The sequence below is a fragment of the Festucalex cinctus genome, chromosome 7, assembly GCF_051991245.1.
Source record: "Festucalex cinctus isolate MCC-2025b chromosome 7, RoL_Fcin_1.0, whole genome shotgun sequence".
Lineage (NCBI taxonomy): Eukaryota > Metazoa > Chordata > Actinopteri > Syngnathiformes > Syngnathidae > Festucalex > Festucalex cinctus.
This window is the reverse complement of record NC_135417.1, coordinates 26,460,450-26,475,518: the sequence shown is the minus strand read 5'-3', so window position 1 is coordinate 26,475,518 and position 15,069 is coordinate 26,460,450. Positions and strand designations below refer to the sequence as shown.

Below are 15,069 nucleotides of genomic sequence, written 5' to 3'. Positions count from 1 at the left end.
GAGCCCGGTGGGGAGAGGCCCCGGTCGTCAAGCCAGCGTACTAGTGACACCTAACCCTGTTACTGAGTCCGCCAGCTCGCCGACTGGCGAGCTCTACCCTTACACCGTGAATGTGGCCCCACCCAGTGTATATACAAGTGTGTGCGTGTGGTGCATTAAAATTGGGAGCAGGTGAGTCGGAGCAGAGGGAAAAAAAAATTCCCCTACACCGACACACCCGCATCCCCCCCCCAAAAAAAAAGGAGGGACAAAGTGGTGGGGCAGGGACACAGATGGCGGGGACCACAGCGCTGCCAGGCACTGCAGTCCATCTCCTCTGATGGCTCCCCGCCCCAACTCACCCCTCCCCTTGGACATGAAGTGCATTAAAATTGGAGGGGAGTTGTTCCACCCTTCCCCACCCCACCAAGAAATGTGTTGTGTGCCCTATGTGTATATTTACAAAGTGTATAGTGCAAAACTAGTGAAGTGAGTAAGAGGAGCGACCAGCGGGGCCTCACCCAACCCGGCGGGTGTAGGTGGCACGCCCGTCCCCCAGCAACCCCCACCCCCACCCGCCCCCCACCCCACCCATCTGGCACCACAATAGGACCGGCCTCCGGAGCCCGCCCGGGGCGCCAGGAGTTCTACCGGAGTGGGGCAGGCCTCAAACCCCCGCCCGGCCCCCGGAGCCCGACGCCCGGGCCGGGGAGGGAGCCCCAGGCCCAGGGAGAGGGAGGGGGAGGGGGCGGGGGGCCGACAGGGAAGGGGGGAGGGGGAAGCGGGGGGAAGACGACAAGAAGGCGAAAGGGCGGCTGCTGGGCAGGGGGGGGGGGGGGGGGGGGGGGGGTAGGGGGGAGGAGGAGGGAGGGCGACAAGGGAAAAGGGACCGGGAGGCAGAGGAGGATGGGCGGGAGGAGGCGAGGAGGGAGAGGCGACGGGGGGAGGAAGGGGGAGGGGAGAGGGAGCCACGGGGCACACCAGAGGCCCACCCGCCCCGAACCGCGCCGCCGGGCACGGAGCAGCGGACCGCGCCGGGATGGCGCCGCCCCGGGCACCAGGGAAAGCACCCCAACACCGCACCCCACAGGGGGCCCAGGGAGCGGCCAAGACAACAACCGCTACCGAGCAGACAATGGGGGGGGGAGGGGCAGAACCACCCCCGCCCGACCACGGGGGACGGCGTCGAGAAAATTGACTAATTAGCATGCAGTAACACCAAGTGTTGATGCTTAGTGCCCACTAGAAATAACTCTTAGGAGTTAGTGAGTATAGTGTCGTATAGTGTGGTGTGCTCGAGCCCACTCGCAGCAACTAGGTTCCTGACTATATAAAAATAAAAACAATCAGATACAAAATACCAAATACAGAAGCAGCGAAAACAGAAGTTGTAACGATGTGGTGGCTGTCGTTAACAGGCAGAATCTTGGCAGGATTAAGTTGCCAAATTAAGATTAAAATATTCTATGTACATAGACCATATTTGTTTAAATCTTGATACTTGATTTTTATTTAAGGCAGAGATTTTTTCCATTGAGATATAATTTATTAGTAAGTTTAACCAGTGGTCGATATTTAGAGATTGTTTATTTTTCCAATTGACAAGGATTATTTTTTTAGCAATAGTAAGGGCTATAAATATAGATTGGGATTGTTTACATGGTAGCTCAGTTATTGTTAAGTCACCTAGTAAACACACTCTTGGAGATAAAGGAAGCCTACAGTTTAATATATCAGCGAGCTTTTCCAAGATTTTAGTCCAGAAATGCAGCACTGGAGTACATGACCATAAAGCATGAAGATAAGTATCGGCAGTGTTTTGTGAGCACTGGAGACAAATGTCGGAGTCAGAGAGTCCCATTTTTTTCATCATATATTGTGTAATATATGTTCTATGAAGTATCTTATATTGGATAAGTTGCAAATTTGTCTGTTTGGTCATTTTAAATACATTTTCACAGATTTGGGTCCAAAAGTCTGGTTCCGGAACTATAGACAAGTCTTTTTCCCATTTTAAAGTCGGTAAATACGTTTTATTTGTGTATAAAAATAACTTATATATTTTTGATATTTTCTTTATTGTTGTTGGAGAAAGCTTTATAATATCTTTCGCTAAGACAGGCAGTTGGAGCGTATCCTGAAGTGTTGGGATTTGTTTCTTAACCATATTTTTAACTTGCAGATAATGTAAGAAATTTCCATTTTTTATTTCATATTTCTGGACCAAGTTTGTATACGATATAAACTTATTATCTGAGAAAAGATGATGAAGGTGTGTAATTCCTTTCTGCTCCCATAAGCTTAAATGGAACGACTGATTATTAAGTTGAAAGTCGGGGTTATGCCAAATGGGAGAGAGCCCACAGGGCGCCAATTGGGAGTTTGTAATTTCTAATGCCTTCCACCAGGCAGTCAGGGTGGCGGCTATCATTGGGTTTTTAAAAAAAATGTCGTTTTATTGATTTTGTAATAAAGAGTAAATCTAACAGTCTAAGATTATTACAATCCTTCTGCTCCAATTCCAACCAACAGTTAGTATCTCTGTTGGGTTGTGTCCATAGCACAAGATATTGTAGTTGATTAGCTATATAATAGTACATAAAGTTTGGTGCCTCTAAACCTCCTTTAGATTTACTTTCCTGAAGAGTAGATAGACTAATTTTAGCTTTTTTTTTATTCCAATAGAATTTTATGATAGCAGAGTCCAGCGATTGGAACCAGTTAGACGTAGGTTTAAATGGAATCATTGAAAATAAATAATTAATCTTTGGTAAAACTTTCATTTTTATAGTAGCTATCCGTCCTATTAAAGAGATCGGAAGATTATTCCAGCGCTCCAGATCACTACGGATACTGTCCAATAATGGTAAAAAATTTAAAGAAGTTAATTCAGTTAACTTTGGTGAAATTTTAACACCTAAGTATTTTAAATTACCTGTAGGAAAGGAGTAGTGTGGATCCTGACTTGTAGGATTCCATGAATTTTCTGTGATAGGTAATAATGTTGATTTTGTCCAGTTAATAGAGTAATCTGATAAGTGAGAGAATTTAGTTATTAAGTTAAATGCTTCCCCTAGCGAGATAGCAGGTTCTTCTAAATAGAGTAGTATATCATCGGCATATAGATTAATTTTATGTTCTATTGTCCCGGAGTGGATTCCTTGGATCCGTCTATCCTGACGTATAGCTAATGCAAGCGGCTCAATAAATATAGCAAATAATAAAGGAGACATTGGGCACCCTTGTCTTGTTCCCCTTTGTAGAGTAAAACTCTGTGATGTAATCCCATTGGTAGTAACTGTAGCTTTAGGAGAATCATATAATATTGAGACCCATTGAATGAATGACTCCCCGAAGCCGAATTTATTTAAGACAGCAAAGAGGAAGGACCAGTTAACTTTATCGAAGGCTTTTTCTGCATCCAGCGAAATAACAACTGCCTTTTTATCATACCGCTGTGACATACTAATCAAGTTAAAGAGCCTCCTAATATTATTAGTAGAATGACGACCTTTAATACAACCTGTTTGATCGCTATGAATAATTGTCGAGATTACTGTCTCTAGTCGAGATGCCAAGGCCTTAGCGATAATTTTAATATCGGTATTAATTAGTGATATCGGTCGGTAACTTGACGGGAGGGTGGGGTCTTTTTCTGGCTTTAATAAAAGTTTAATTGCTGCTATATTCATATCTTGACGTATATCACCCTTACTTTTAATTTCAGTTACTACTCTTAGAAATAATGGAGCAAACATTAACCAGAAATGTTTAAAAAATATAGCCGGATAGCCGTCTGGACCAGGTGCTCTGCCATTAGGCATACTGTCTAAAGCACGATACAACTCATCTATAGTAAGCGGGGCATCTAGAATATCTTTATGTTCAATAGATAACTGAGGTATATTTAAGCTATTTAGGAATACCTCAATATGTTCAGGGTTAGGTCTATTAATTTCTGAGTATAGATTTCGATAATAGTTATAAAAAATATGGTTAATTTCTTTTGGTGATTGTGTGCATTCACCATTTATATCTTTAATAGCCGTTATAAGAGATTTTTCCCGATTCCGTTGAAGTTGATTTGCCAGGAATTTACCTGATTTATTATTATGTTCAAAATTATTATATCTCAACTGTTGTATTATAAACTCTGTCTTTTTAGATAACATGTTATCTAACTGTATTTTTATATTCTGTAGTTCTATCCATATTTGATTATTTTGGTTTAATGCATATTCATCCGTTAGTTGTTTAATTTTATCTTCCAGGTATTTTTCTAATTTTTGATCCTGTTTCTTTTTATAAGTTGAATATGATATAATTTTCCCTCTAATTACCGCTTTTCCTGCTTCCCAGAGAAGAGATGGAGATATATTTGGAGAGTCATTTATTTCCAAAAAATCTGCCCACTCCCTTCTAATAATTTTATCAAACTCTACGTCTTTCAGTAATGAGATGTTAAAACGCCATATCGGGGGAAGTTTAAAGGTAGAGTCAATTTGTAGAGTGAGAGAGACTGGTGCATGATCACTTATAATTATAGAATGTATTTTTATAGCAGTTTTATCAACAATAGAATTATTTGTAAGGAAAAAATCAATTCTTGAGATTGATCGGTGCACCGCAGAGAAGAAAGTAAATTCCTTCTTAGTTGGGTTTTGAAGTCTCCAGCCATCGCTGAGGCCAAAATCCTCCATATATTAATCTATTACTTTAGCGGATCGTAATCGCCTTGTATATATCTTATTATTAGAACTATCTATTAACGGGTTTAAGACCGTGTTAAAATCACCTCCAATAATAATAGTAGAATTTGTTGCTAAATCGAGTAACCGAGAGAAAAATTCATGGAAAAAATCCGGGTCATCATTATTTGGGGCATATAAATTACCAATTGTATATACTTTATTAAATATAGTTACCTGGATAATAATATATCGGCCCTCTAAATCTGTTACTATATTATTTAGAGTAAAGAATAAATTCTTATGTATAAGTATAGAGACACCTCTTTGTCTACTATTATAGGAGGCAGAGTAAACTTGACTAAAATTTTTATCTATAAATAATTTTTCTTCTGATTTTTGTAAGTGGGTTTCTTGTAGGAGACAAATATCTGCCTTAAATTTTGAGAGATGGTCTAAAATTTTTATTCTTTTTGCCTGGGAGCGAGCGCCACACACATTCCAGGAGACCAGACCTAATTTCTGCATACGAGCAATATAGACTCAGTCTTATGTATACATCTATATAAGCTGCTTATTAATATTAACATATTGTAGGATAGCAAAAGAGTAATTAGGCAATTTATATAATTTATATAAAGAGAGAGATAGCAAGTAGATAAGTATAATAGTGAAGAAACAAGGGGGGAAGTGAGTGTGAAGGAAATCTGTGGGGGATTCAACATAACAATACACCAGTAAATAGTGACCTAAGCAAGATTATTATTTTTATTATTATTATTATTTTTATTTTTTTAAGAATATATTTTTATATTATTATTATTATTATCATTATTATTATTATTATAGCCTATACATGATATAAATACATATTCTCAGTTTCGTAACCCATTATCCATACATATACATACATATACATACACATATACATACATATACATATATATACATATACATACACATACACATACATATACATACGTCAAATAATCACACAATACTCGGCTCTACCAATTATCAGTTAGAACAGCCAAGGGGTCGAGGTTGGGTTTCGGAATAGCTGGCCGTCGATATATAATTTATCAACGACCATCGAAGTCCGTTTACCCTCCTGTCTATTTTGTTTCATTATAGGAAACAGTACTTTTCGCCGCTCGTTTATCTCTCTTGGGAATTGATCATTCATCCCGAAAGATGTCCCTTTGAGCTCCCGTCCTTTACTTTTTACCAATTCTTTATGTTTAAAATGTTCGAACTTAGCAATAATAGGACGGGGCTTATTGCCCTTACGAGCTCCGAGCCGGTGTACACGGTGAAAAGAGATATTATTTACCGTCTCCTGAGGGATCTTTAGCGATAATGTCATAAATTTTTTTATCTCGCCCTCTGGATTATCTGGGGTATTTTCGGATATACCTGAAAATATTAGATTTTCCCGCATACTACGGGATTGAACATCTAAGACCGTTTCCTTTAGCATTTTATTTTCCTTTTTAATCGTCTCCAACTCGGCTGTGACAGCGACGAGAGAGGAGCGTAGCTCGGAATTATCTCGTTGGAGATCGCTTACCTGTTGGCTAACGAATTCCAAACTTGCCTTTAATTCTTTGACGTCCTCGCGGATAAGACAGAGGACGTCAAGTTTTTTATTTATGGAATCCAGCATACTCACCGATACGTCGGCGGTTACTAAATCGTCCGTGTCTGTTGACGAGTCATTTTTCCTTTTTTTCGAAGGATTATCACGACTAGCCGCCAGATCATCCATCGCGCAGCTATAAAAATAATCGTCAATAAAGCGTTCGAGGTCGTCCACACTGGATAATATTTCCGATCTTTCTTAGAAAAGAAAAAAATCGAATTTATCTAATCACTAAATTCGGGTTTAATTAGAAATATAAAGCTAATTCTATTTTAGCAGCAGGACGCCGCCATGTTAGATTTTCCCAGTCTCGCTACCGGTCTCGCGATAGTCACAGCATCTCGCGATCGTTACTTTTGTGTAGTTTTAAGGCTTATTTAGTAGAAAATTGTTTTATAGGGACCTGGGAACGGATTATTCTCATTTTAATGGTTTCTTATGGGAAATAAATGTTCGGAAGACAAACTTTTCGCATTACAAACACTTTCTGGGAACCAATTATGTTCGTGAGCTGAGGTATCACTGTACTTTGTACTTTATTTGAGCTGTTCGACAATGTTATAGAATTTGAGAGTATTTAATTTAAAGCCCCAGTGTGTAGCTCACGACCGCCATCTATCGGTCAAACAAGATAATGCAATGATTTTAAGCACACGAACTACGGCGTCCCAGAGAGACCCTACTTCAACAGCCTACCACCAATTTCACCGGAACAGAACGCAAACAACTTCTGGTATTCCCTCGAGTGATGACGTAAGTGAATTGCATTTGTGAGACATACTGTACAGATCCCTAATAATTGTGATTTAGTCATTTAATTTCAGAATTAATATTTTTGTCTGCATTGTTTGGAAATACTGTACGTCAGCTAATGATAATGGCTATCTATGTTCATATTTGTTAGTGCAACTAAACCATGCAATAGAGAACACACAGTTATGTTATGTTTTATAGACATGTGGACCATCTCAAAGGGGGCGAGGAGGGGGCGAGAGAGACGACGAGGAAGAGAACGCGGAAGTGAACGCGGTGTCTCGTAACGTACAATTATGTCATCATGGAAAAATAATTCCATTCGAGCATGCATGTGAATGGCTCAAAACATACCTTTGCTTGGAATATGTGGTATTTAGATTACATCGTTTGCTGATATGTTTAGTATATCGTGCAAAAATAATGGTGTTAACTGAACTACACATCTGCAACTCAGACTCGTAATTCCCCCCGTGTCTTGTTGCTACTAACCACTCAGAAAAGTGCTGCTTACAAAAACATTTGAAACCCTTTACTCAGATATCGATTTGTCACCATATTGAACAATTTTACCTAATAAATATCACTAAGCAACTTCATTAGTTTTGATTGAAGATACAACAGCTTCCTTGTACTTCGATGTGCAGGAATTTACATGGCTTTCACAAATAGTCTTGCTCATGTAATAATGTACTTCATTGGCTCAGTGACTTTCAGTTCATTGTTTGGTACCTCATCTGACATACAATTGTTACCTTCTTGCAGAGACTCGTACAGGAAATGACCATGGAGGAACATGAAGATATCCAAGTCCAGCTGATAGACTGACACCAAGAAATACTTTTTGACACATTGCTGACACATCAGCACCACCATGATTTCCTGTACCTGGATCCCAGACTGCAGCACCTTGGTGGACTTGTAGCAAATAAGTGACACTTTCCCAGATCCTTGAGGACAATACAAAGGTTTTTTACCTGGCATATAATTAGTCCATGTCTGACACTTGTTGTTGTAGTTTGTATAACTTGTATATTGTTGTTGTGTGTTAATTTGTACATTTTGAATAACTAAAAAAATACTATTTCCTTTGGCGTCAACATGCAGTGTTCATTCGACACCTAACCTAACACTATTTTACATGACCAGAAATGTAAAACATCAAAAGCCTGGAGAATTATTACAAATGCTTGCAATGACAAGGAATTCTTCATTGGCCAATGAATGTAAGGTACAGTACATGAAAATGAATGAATAAAATAAAGTAAAATAAAAGTCTACATGAAATGAACATATTAACAAAAAAAAAAAAATGCTGTTAGAATATAATGAGCTACATGAATTGCAGTTGTTCCAGAATTTTACCAATACGCTGTGCATTTCAAAATATGGAAAATAGACATACAGGTTTGGGCCAAAAGTAGTGTTACAGAGCAGGTATGTGTTGTACACAGCTAAAATATCTGATTAACTCAATACCATGATGTTTTTTTTTTTTGTGTGTGTGTGTGTGCTGACATTGCCCCCCATTAACATTGCAACATTCCTCAAACTCTCCCGAACACATAGTATGATCTGTAACACTACTTTTCGCCTACTCTATGATGTTATTGGGGCAAAATTAAGGAAGGCTTGTCCATTGATTGTGTGAACAGACTGCAGTAAAAATGAAGTCACTTCAATGTTTGCTGGTTTTATTAAGTTTTACATGCTCCTTGACTGCAAAGGTACATGTTATGGAGTGAGGGCATGTTCCCACCAACGATGATATCATATTCTTCAAAGGCTTGCTGAGGAAAGTGAGGGAGGAGTCACTCCATGGCTTCAGACACCTGGTCAGCAGGTCCTGTGTAAAACAAGTGGTGCTTGTACATGTGACCATTCCGTATTGCTTCACACAAAAAGTTAATGTAGTGTGTAATACCGTCCATATGTAAATGACATACCAAGACGTCGGCTGACTTCAGTTTGTTGCAGCTCAGATATGGTAGGTGGAGATACTCGTGGTACAACACCGAAGCCTTCTGGGGTCCTCCATTCAAGTGTCCTCATTCGGGGCATTCCAATATGGCTGCTGACTCTCCCCTTGATATTTTTTTTTCTTGCAGGTCGGTGATGTATTTAAACGGTGCATGAATGCTTGTATACATCAGAATATGGTTCTGGAAGCCCTCAAGTTTGGCTGTTGATCTAGTGTGACACAAACAAAAACAAAATTATAAAATAAAATAAAATAATTGATGATACTACTATATGTCACCAACTTTCCAACAAAGCCCCCAAAATAGAGGTAAGATCTTTAGTTTTTGGGCCCAAAACATTGTATTAGCTAGATAAAAGTAACTTGACTGCATACTGCATAGAATATGCAAAGGCTGCTTGCTTGTCGAATTTCCGTGGAAAACGTGGCAGCCTGTAAATTCTTGTGCACCCAATTACACAATGGACCAGTACACACTTGAGTGAGAGAGTTCAGACTCTACCAGTGCTTACGGTACAGCCAGCATTTAAGTCCAGAAAGTTATTCCCTGCCGAAAATTAATTTCGAGAACACTATTTTCACCAACCACAACGAAAATAATTTTCAACTCCTCCACTAATACAGTATGCTTTAGATTCTCCATTGAAGTTATGGGCAAATATACCTCCGAAATCACAGTTACATTACATTACACAATAACTTGCGCATTTACTCTAAATATAACGTGCCAGCGGGAATCTTTTTTTTTTTCAAAGCAAGTAGCTACATAACGAAATCGTTCGAGTGGTGCGGAGTTGCTAATCAACAGATACAGTGATCGTAAAACAAAGGTACGAACATCGTATTAATTAGTACGATGTGTACTTTTTCTCTCGCTCTCAAAACGTAAACACAAATGTACTCTTACTTACCGGTCAAGTAGAAAGCAGTCGAAGGCACCGGCACGTCCCAAACCTAGTCTGTTCCTCATTTCTCTCCATCTGGCAAATGCGGCTACAATATAAACTCTTGTTTTGTCGCGCTGAAATAAAATAAATTCCCAAAGTAAGTGTGATGCTTGATAATGCTCTTTCGGGGACCGGAAACTCTTCTTCTTCGTGGACATGCGGTCGCCATACAAACCGGAAGTGCGTTCCAAAAACGCGTTAAGAAATGGAGCGCTGAAATTTGTCTTTGACGGCACCCGTAGCAGAAAGATGGCGGCGAAACATGGCGGACACTAGAAGCCGCGGCCCGGACATGTAAGATAATTTGCGATTTCTAGACTAACCGTTATATTTAAAAAAAGTACGTTTATGCGATACAACATATCTTTTTCCATACTACTAACACAAACAATTTTTTTTTTTTCGAATGATTTATTGTTTCACCACTAGATGCCACTGTATAATACTGAGTGTACCTTTAATGAATAACGGATTTGTTGGTTCTATATAATGTGAGTGATTAATTATTCGTATGGCTCTTTTTTGTAATTTAAAGAGACTGTGTTTTGGTTTTGTATGTATTTCCCCATAAGTTGACAATAAATCAGGTATGGCAGTAATAATGTACAATATAATGTATACAATTATTTCTTTTTCAGAATATCTTTGATTTTATACAAGATACCTAAGGTTTTAGATGTTTTTCTTTTAACATTTTCTACGTGTGATTTCCAGCACAATTTAGCATCAATTATAACACCAAGAAATTCTATTTTGTTTACTTTTTCAAATTCAATTGAGTCAACAATGATTTTGACTGGATGTCTAATTAGTCTATTCCCAAAGATATATACGATAAAATTCGGTTATATATATATATATATATATATATGTATATATATATATATATATATATATATATATATATGTATATATATATAGCGCCACCTAGTGGTAATAATAAATGTCACACTTTACGTTTTTAGCTACTGTGCCGAGCTCGTTGAAGGGATCCAGTTGAAAATTAGTCAGAAACGCATTAAGATGTTGATCATGCCCCACACCGAATATTGTAACTTTTCGCCAAAGGGCGTGGCCGTTACGGTGCCGTAAATTCTGATAATTATTCGTGAGAATAAAAGCTGCTTTAACTTGACCCAGATGGTCCAATCTTCTCAAAATTTCACACATTTGATGACAGTCCAGCCCTTAACTAATCTACAGACTTATATTTCATCTTACTTATAGCACCACCTAGTGGCAATTTTTTTTCTTACGAATTTTCTTCAACGTTTTTCTCCAAACACGTTAACTGGACCTACCTCATATTTGCTCAGAAGAGGGTTTTGGCCTTCATGATGTCACAACACAAAGTTTGTGAGTTTTCGCGAAACGCTGTGGGCGTGGCTAAGCACTGTTCGCCAAGAAAACAACGCCGATTTTGAGGGTCTAAACATGCACAGAAACTCATGAAACTTGGCACACACATCTGGCCTGGTAAAATGAGTAATATTTTATCATGTATTGTGCTATTTTTACAAAAATGACTCAATAGCGCCCCCTAGAAATTTTTAACTAAGCAGTCCCGCTTGTACGTTTAAGCAAGATCTTTGGAAATCTTAGGTGTATGAGGGAGCCCAAGACCTACAAAAAAAGTCTCTTGGACCCATGTGCTAAAATGAACAGGAAGCGAGTTACGAATTTTTTAATGTCCCATTTTTTTACGATTTTAGCACATTTACAGGGAGCATACTTTTGCCCACTTCTCCTACACGTTTCATCCGACTGACTTCAGACTTGACCTGGACCATGTCAAGACCTGAGCCAACGACAGTGGGAAAAATCTTGACTTTTCGGAATACTATATGATGAGGGCGGGGCATCAAATTTTGTGTTTCGCAATGAAAAAGGATATGCTTAATAACTCCATGGTACATGCTCCAAAAAATCCCAAACTTGACATGTATGTTTATAGTCAAGGCCTGAAGCTATCTCTTTGACAACATTCAGTTATATATGCAGCGCCACCTAGCCTTGAGGCATGAAAAAAAAATACCCCACTTACGGTATTTTTACAAAAATTTTAAACTCATTCTCAGTGTGATAACTAAGTCATTTATGAATATTCTTTTACTTTCCACCACTCAAAATGTTCACTGGCATCAGACCTATCCAAACATACGTATTTTTTATTTAGTTTTATTAATTTTTGAAAGCCTCTATGGACGTTAAAAGCAGTATCGTGAATGAAGGATATGCTTAATAACTCCCCGGTACATGCTTAAAAAAATCCCAAACTTGACATGTATATTTATAGTCAAGGCGTGAAGGTATCTCTATGACAAAATTCAGTTATAAATGCAGCGCCACCTAGTTCTTGAGGCATTTAAAGAGAAAAAAAAAAAAAAAAAAACACTTACGGTATTTTGTACAAAATTTGTGAACTCATTGTAAGTGTTATAACTAAGTCATTTATGAATATTCTTTTACTTTCCACTACTCAAGATGTTCACTGGTATCAGACCGATCCAAACATATGTACTTTTTATTTAGTTTTATTAATTTTTGAAAGCCTCTATGGACGTTAAAAGCAGTATCGTGAATGAAGGATATGCTTAATAACTCCCCGGTACATGCTTAAAAAAATCCCAAACTTGACATGTATATTTATAGTCAAGGCGTGAAGGTATCTCTATGACAAAATTCAGTTATAAATGCAGCGCCACCTAGTTCTTGAGGCATTTAAAAAAACAAAAAAAAACAAAAAAAAAACACTTACGGTATTTTGTACAAAATTTGTGAACTCATTGTAAGTGTTATAACTAAGTCATTTATGAATATTCTTTTACTTTCCACTACTCAAGATGTTCACTGGTATCAGACCGATCCAAACATATGTACTTTTTTATTTTGTTTTATTTATTTTTGATTGCCTCTATGGACAATAAAAGCAACATTGTGCAATGAGTACAAGCGACGATGGGTATATATATTTTGCAAAAAATACCAATCAGGTCAACTCATTCCCTAAAAATAAAAAAGGACGCTGATTTTTGCACATCTTAACAATCACCAAAACCCATTGAGTTGACACACACATCACACCTGGCAAAAAAAAAATCCACATTTAAAGGTTTATCATGCCATGTTCAAAGAAATTTTGCTACTAATGTGATAGTACCCCAATGTGCGAGTACCCCAACGTGCAAGTAGCCAAACGTGCAAGTACCCAAACGTGCAAGTACCCAAACGTGGCCCGGGTGGCGAGGGCCCTTTATAGCTGCTCGCAGCTCTAGTTATTAGGGCCCGAGCAGCGACCGCTGCGAGGTCCCTATTGTTTTTGTAAAAATTCTTCTTCTTCTTCTTCTTCTTCTTTATTCTCCGCAAACGATCGCATTTTTGAGGACCTAAACATTTACGAAAACTCACCGAAATTTGCACACTCTTCAGGCCTGGCGAAAAATTTGATATTCTGATGTTGTCATAACAACGAGAATCTATTGCGCCCCCTAGCATAAAAAAATAAAAACCAATCCCGGCACGTTTGACCTAGAGCTACGAAAATTGGCAGGCCCTTGTAGCACCCCGGGACGCACAACAAGTCCATTGGGTCCATGTAGCAAAAATGTACAGGAAGTGAATTATGAATTTTTGAATGTCCAATTTTGGCCCATTTTTGCACATTCACTGTGGTCATCCTTTCCCCCCCTTTGCAAACAGTTTTAATCCGATTGACTTCAAACTTGGCATGTATCATCTCAAGACCTGAGACAACAACTGGGCAAAATATCTTGACTTTTCGGAATACTATATGACGGGAGCGGGGCATCAAATATTGCCTTTAGAATTGCATTTGTCCAGAAAGACAAAATGCTTAATAACTCCCATGTTCAAGCTCCAAAAAATCTCAAACTTCTCATGCAACTTAATAGTCACGGCCTGAAAACATCTATACAATGAAATTCAGTTATACATATAGCGCCACCGAGTGGTGACAATAAATGTCATACTTTACGTTTTTAGGTACTGTGCCAAGGTCGTTGAAGGGATCCAGTTGAAAATTGGTCAGAAAAGCCTTAAGATGTTGATCATGCCCCACATCGAATATTGTAACTTTTCGCCAAAGGGTGTGGCCGTTACGGTGACGCAAAATCTGATGATTTTTCGTGCGAATAAAAGCTGCTTTAACTTGACCCAGATGATCCTATCTTCTCAAAATTTCACACATTTGATGTGAGTCCAGCCCTAAAGACACCTACGAACTTATATTTCATCTTACTGATAGCGCCACCTAGTGGCAATTTTTTTTCTTATGAAATTTCTTAAACGTTTTTCTCCAAACACGTTAACTGGACCTACCTCATATTTGTTCAGAAGAGGGTTTCGGCCTTCATGATGTCACAACACGAAGTTTGTGAGTTTTCGCGAATCGCTGTGGGCGTGGCTAAGCACTGTTCGCCAAGAAAACAACGCCAGTTTTGAGGGTCTAAACATGCGCAGAAACTCATGAAACTTGGCACACACATCTGGCCTGGTAAAATGAACAATATTTTATTGTTGATTGTGCTATTTTTACAAAAATGACTCAATAGCGCCCCCTAGGAATTTTTAATGAAGCAGCCCCGGTTGTACGTTTAAGCAAGATCTACGAACATTTTTAGGTGTATGAGGGAGCCCAAGACCTACAAAAAAGTATCTTGGACTCATATGCTAAAATGAACAGGAAGTGAGCTACGAATTTTTGAATGTCCCATTTTTGACGATTTTTGCATATTCACAGGGGGCAGACTTTTGCCCACTTCTCCTACACGTTTCATCTGACTGAGTTAAGACTTGACCTGGACCATGTCAAGACCTGAGCCAACGACAGGGGGAAAAATCTTGACTTTTCGAAATACTATATGATGAAGGCGGGGCATCAAAATTTGAGTTTCGCACTGAAAAAGGATATGCTTGATAACTCCCCGGTACATGATCCAAAAAATCCCAAACTTGACATGTATGTTTATCGTCAAGGCCTGAAGTTTTCTCGATGACAACATTCAGTTATATATGCAGCGCCACCTAGCCCTCGAGGCATAAAAAAAAAATACCCCACAT

The 15,069-nt window shown here is 38.8% G+C and overlaps 2 protein-coding genes and 2 long non-coding RNA genes across 4 annotated transcripts in view; 2 read left to right on the top strand and 2 right to left on the bottom strand.

Annotated features, from left to right (window-relative positions):
* LOC144023078 (uncharacterized) overlaps positions 1-15,069 on the top strand; it is a 389,823-nt gene that overhangs the window by 164,639 nt on the left and 210,115 nt on the right. The gene's annotated exons all lie outside the window — the stretch shown is intronic.
* LOC144023077 (exostosin-1a-like) overlaps positions 1-15,069 on the bottom strand; it is a 239,676-nt gene that overhangs the window by 183,021 nt on the left and 41,586 nt on the right. The window lies entirely within an intron of this gene.
* On the top strand, positions 6,905-8,150 carry LOC144022520 (uncharacterized). Its single transcript, XR_013284349.1, has 2 exons — positions 6,905-7,062; positions 7,828-8,150. It is a non-coding gene; the product is annotated as an uncharacterized LOC144022520 (long non-coding RNA).
* On the bottom strand, positions 8,765-10,365 carry LOC144022519 (uncharacterized). The gene is made up of 3 exons (XR_013284348.1): positions 9,955-10,365; positions 9,009-9,252; positions 8,765-8,908 (listed from the first exon to the last, which is right to left on the bottom strand). It is a non-coding gene; the product is annotated as an uncharacterized LOC144022519 (long non-coding RNA).